The following is a 5,998-nucleotide window of genomic DNA, read 5'->3' on the forward strand; positions in this document are numbered from 1 at the left end:
TAATGTGACATTTTATTGTGGCAACGTTTCGCTCTCCAGGAGCTTTATCAAGCCATTACAAACAATACATGGACACAGAGGGTATATAAAGGCTCAGAGTGAGGTGCAATACTAGTGAGGTACCATTTCGATGTTCACTAGTGGTAGTAGTAGTAGCAGTAGTAGTAGTAGTAGTAGTAGTAGTAGTAGTAGTAGTAGTAGTAGTAGTAGTAGTAGTAGTAGTAGTAGTAGTGGTAGTGACAAAAGTAATACAATATGGTAGAGCAATTAATTCGTACATGAGTAAAAGGATATAAAAGCTATTACTTGGGTAACATAAAAATAGGTTGGACAAATATAGACTGGAAAGAGGCAGGTTGTTTCAGTGTTCACTCTCTGTGCTATGTGTAGTATAACAGGAGAGACTATGTGATGGCAGGGTTTACTGTTTTCAGGAGGATTCTTGCTAAGACTTCGGAGATGGTGAAGCTGCCGTTGTTTAATCAGCACTGATCGCCGTTTCGAATACAATTAAACAAAACAACGGCAGCTTCACCATCTCTGAAGTCTTAGCAAGAATCCTCCTGAAAACAGTAAACCCTGCCATCACATAGTCTGTCCTGTTATACTACACAAAGCACAGAGAGTGAACACTGAAACAACCTGCCTCTTTCCAGTCTATATTTGTCCAACCTATTTTTATGTTACCCAAGTAATAGCTTTTATATCCTTTTACTCATGTACGAATTAATTGCTCTACCATATTGTATTACTACTACTACTTTTGTCAGTAAAATTTATAGAATGGGCTAAGCTATTTAATTTTCCAAGGAAATGGTGTATATCTACATTTTTGGGCATAAGACACAAAATATCATCAACATATCTGAACCATTTAGCTCTATTAGGGAGGATTATGTTAAGCAACCTTGTTTCAAAAAATTCCATGTATAGGTTACTAAGAACAGGTGAAAGAGGATTTCCCATTGCCATACCAAACTTCTAAGTGTAAAACTTATTAAATACAAATTTTGCATCAACAATGCAAAGTTTAATAAGTTTAATGATAGTAGGAACTTATGCCCAAAAATGTAGATATACACCATTTCCTTGGAAAATTAAATAGCTTAGCCCATTCTATAAACTTTACTGTTGAGTTTGAAGAAAATAACTCATTGCCTTTTCTAGATGTTTTAATTATTAAGGGTAATAATGAATTCAAATTTAAAATTTACAGAAAACCTACAAATAACTGTTCCTATGTCCACTATTATTCCTCGCATCAAGATAGAGTCAAATTGTCTGTTTTCTCATCAATGTTTTTCAGAGCTTTACGAATTTGTAGTCCTGAGTTCATAGATGAGGAAATATCCAAAATTTATGAAATAGGTAATGATTTAAAATACCCAAGAAATGTAATTGATAAATCTTTTAAAGTTGCTAGAAATACTTTTTACAATCCAAAAAGGGACAACCAGCCTTATTCAACTAAAAATATGTTGGTTCTCCCTTACCATGAAAACTTGGTTGATATGCCTTCTCTTCTTAAGACTTTTAATATTAAAGTTGTATTCAAAAATCTTGATACAGTAAAAAAAACTTTTGATAAAGAATTCCCCCCAAAATGCTGGTGGATGTGTCTATAAGATTCCTTGTAAAATTTGCGATAAAGTTTATTACGGTCAAACTGGTAAAAATCTCGAACTAAGATTAAAACAACATAAATATAGCATTAGAACTGGACAAGATTCCAATGCTCTATTTATTCATGTAAGAGATTTTAACCATCCAATTGATTTTCAAAAAGTTGAGAAAGTAGTATCAAGCAAGTCCATGGTCGACAGGAATATAATTGAATCTTGTTTCATAAAAAGCAGTTTTGACAATAATATGAATATTTCCTTTGGTTTATATAAATTAGATCCATTTATAATTAATAGAATTTGGGAAGAATTTAATAATACACTGGACAAATAATGATTTTTAAATTTTCTTGGGTAGAATAGTTTGTGGGTGAGTTGTGCAAAGGAACCGTCCAGTTGGGCCGGCGCGCGTCAGGTGTTTAACCGTTGTGGGATCTGATAGTGAGGTGTTTACCTGGAGTTTACCTGGAGAGAGTTCCGGGGGTCAACGCCCCCGCGGCCCGGTCTGTGACCAGGCCTCCTTAGGTCAGTGTCCCAGGATGCGACCCACACCAGTCGACTAACACCCAGGTACCCATTTTACTGATGGGGAACATAGACAACAGGTGGAAAGAAACACGTCCAATGTTTCTACTCTGGCTGGGAATCGAACCCAGGCCCTCACCGTGTGAAGCGAGAGCGTTAACCACCAGGCCGCCAGACCCCTTATATAGCTTCCTTGGATGCTTTACTTTCATAGTTCCTTGATAATGTGAGTAGTCACGCAAGCGCTTGGAATTTCTCTATTCTTTCAGAGTGGTTGTTTTGCATATTCTGAAATCACCTGTTTACTGTGATCTTATTGCATATATATATATATATATATATATATATATATATATATATATATATATATATATATATATATATATTGTCCATGGGGAAGTGGAAAAGAATCTTTCCTCCGTAAGCCATGCGTGTCGTATGAGGCGACTAAAATGCCGGGAGCAATGGGCTAGTAACCCCTTCTCCTGTATACAATTACTAAAAAAGAGAAGAAGAAAAACTTTATAAAACTGGGTTGCTTAAATGTGCGTGGATGTAGTGCGGATGACAAGAAACAGATGATTGCTGATGTTATGAATGAAAAGAAGTTGGATGTCCTGGCCCTAAGCGAAACAAAGCTGAGTAGGGTAGGAGAGTTTCAGTGGGGGGAAATAAATGGGATTAAATCTGGAGTATCTGAGAGAGTTAGAGCAAAGGAAGGGGTAGCAGTAATGTTAAATGATCAGTTATGGAAGGAGAAAAGAGAATATGAATGTGTAAATTCAAGAATTATGTGGATTAAAGTAAAGGTTGGATGCGAGAAGTGGGTCATAATAAGCGTGTATGCACCTGGAGAAGAGAGGAATGCAGAGGAGAGAGAGAGATTTTGGGAGATGTTAAGTGAATGTATAGGAGCCTTTGAACCAAGTGAGAGAGTAATTGTGGTAGGGGACTTGAATGCTAAAGTAGGAGAAACTTTTAGAGAGGGTGTGGTAGGTAAGTTTGGGGTGCCAGGTGTAAATGATAATGGGAGCCCTTTGATTGAACTTTGTATAGAAAGGGGTTTAGTTATAGGTAATACATATTTTAAGAAAAAGAGGATAAATAAGTATACACGATATGATGTAGGGCGAAATGACAGTAGTTTGTTGGATTATGTATTGGTAGATAAAAGACTGTTGAGTAGACTTCAGGATGTACATGTTTATAGAGGGGCCACAGATATATCAGATCACTTTCTAGTTGTAGCTACACTGAGAGTAAAAGGTAGATGGGATACAAGGAGAATAGAAGCATCAGGGAAGAGAGAGGTGAAGGTTTATAAACTAAAAGAGGAGGCAGTTAGGGTAAGATATAAACAGCTATTGGAGGATAGATGGGCTAATGAGAGCATAGGCAATGGGGTCGAAGAGGTATGGGGTAGGTTTAAAAATGTAGTGTTAGAGTGTTCAGCAGAAGTTTGTGGTTACAGGAAAGTGGGTGCAGGAGGGAAGAGGAGCGATTGGTGGAATGATGATGTAAAGAGAGTAGTAAGGGAGAAAAAGTTAGCATATGAGAAGTTTTTACAAAGTAGAAGTGATGCAAGGAGGGAAGAGTATATGGAGAAAAAGAGAGAGGTTAAGAGAGTGGTGAAGCAATGTAAAAAGAGAGCAAATGAGAGAGTGGGTGAGATGTTATCAACAAATTTTGTTGAAAATAAGAAAAAGTTTTGGAGTGAGATTAACAAGTTAAGAAAGCCTAGAGAACAAATGGATTTGTCAGTTAAAAATAGGAGAGGAGAGTTATTAAATGGAGAGTTAGAGGTATTGGGAAGATGGAAGGAATATTTTGAGGAATTGTTAAATGTTGATGAAGATAGGGAAGCTGTGATTTCGTGTATAGGGCAAGGAGGAATAACATCTTGTAGGAGTGAGGAAGAGCCAGTTGTGAGTGTGGGGGAAGTTCGTGAGGCAGTAGGTAAAATGAAAGGGGGTAAGGCAGCCGGGATTGATGGGATAAAGATAGAAATGTTAAAAGCAGGTGGGGATATAGTTTTGGAGTGGTTGGTGCAATTGTTTAATAAATGTATGGAAGAGGGTAAGGTACCTAGGGATTGGCAGAGAGCATGCATAGTTCCTTTGTATAAAGGCAAAGGGGATAAAAGAGAGTGCAAAAATTATAGGGGGATAAGTCTGTTGAGTGTACCTGGTAAAGTGTATGGTAGAGTTATAATTGAAAGAATTAAGAGTAAGACGGAGAATAGGATAGCAGATGAACAAGGAGGCTTTAGGAAAGGTAGGGGGTGTGTGGACCAGGTGTTTACAGTGAAACATATAAGTGAACAGTATTTAGATAAGGCTAAAGAGGTCTTTGTGGCATTTATGGATTTGGAAAAGGCGTATGACAGGGTGGATAGGGGGGCAATGTGGCAGATGTTGCAAGTGTATGGTGTAGGAGGTAGGTTACTGAAAGCAGTGAAGAGTTTTTACGAGGATAGTGAGGCTCAAGTTAGAGTATGTAGGAAAGAGGGAAATTTTTTCCCAGTAAAAGTAGGCCTTAGACAAGGATGTGTGATGTCACCGTGGTTGTTTAATATATTTATAGATGGGGTTGTAAGAGAAGTAAATGCGAGGGTCTTGGCAAGAGGCGTGGAGTTAAAAGATAAAGAATCACACACAAAGTGGGAGTTGTCACAGCTGCTCTTTGCTGATGACACTGTGCTCTTGGGAGATTCTGAAGAGAAGTTGCAGAGATTGGTGGATGAATTTGGTAGGGTGTGCAAAAGAAGAAAATTAAAGGTGAATACAGGAAAGAGTAAGGTTATGAGGATAACAAAAAGATTAGGTGATGAAAGATTGAATATCAGATTGGAGGGAGAGAGTATGGAGGAGGTGAACGTATTCAGATATTTGGGAGTGGACGTGTCAGCGGATGGGTCTATGAAAGATGAGGTGAATCATAGAATTGATGAGGGAAAAAGAGTGAGTGGTGCACTTAGGAGTCTGTGGAGACAAAGAACTTTGTCCTTGGAGGCAAAGAGGGGAATGTATGAGAGTATAGTTTTACCAACGCTCTTATATGGGTGTGAAGCGAGGGTGATGAATGTTGCAGCGAGGAGAAGGCTGGAGGCAGTGGAGATGTCATGTCTGAGGGCAATGTGTGGTGTGAATATAATGCAGAGAATTCGTAGTTTGGAAGTTAGGAGGAGGTGCGGGATTACCAAAACTGTTGTCCAGAGGGCTGAGGAAGGGTTGTTGAGGTGGTTCGGACATGTAGAGAGAATGGAGCGAAACAGAATGACTTCAAGAGTGTATCAGTCTGTAGTGGAAGGAAGGCGGGGTAGGGGTCGGCCTAGGAAGGGTTGGAGGGAGGGGGTAAAGGAGGTTTTGTGTGCGAGGGGCTTGGACTTCCAGCAGGCATGCTTGAGCGTGTTTGATAGGAGTGAATGGAGACAAATGGTTTTTAATACTTGACGTGCTGTTGGAGTGTGAGCAAGGTAACATTTATGAAGGGATTCAGGGAAACCGGCAGGCCGGACTTGAGTCCTGGAGATGGGAAGTACAGTGCCTGCACTCTGAAGGAGGGGGTGTTAATGTTGCAGTTTAAAAACTGTAGTGTAAAGCACCCTTCTGGCAAGACAGTGATGGAGTGAATGATGGTGAAAGTTTTTCTTTTTCGGGCCACCCTGCCTTGGTGGGAATCGGCCGGTGTGATAATAAAAAAAAAAATATATATATATATGTGTGTGTGTGTGTGTGTGTGTGTGTGTGTGTGTGTGTGTGTGTGTGTGTGTGTGTGTGTGTGTGTGTGTGTGTGTGTGTGTGTGTGTGCGTGTGTGTGTGTGTGTATGTGTGTGTGTTTTACTGTAAAGA

This window comes from Cherax quadricarinatus, chromosome 72, assembly GCF_038502225.1.
Source record: "Cherax quadricarinatus isolate ZL_2023a chromosome 72, ASM3850222v1, whole genome shotgun sequence".
Classification (NCBI taxonomy): domain Eukaryota; kingdom Metazoa; phylum Arthropoda; class Malacostraca; order Decapoda; family Parastacidae; genus Cherax; species Cherax quadricarinatus.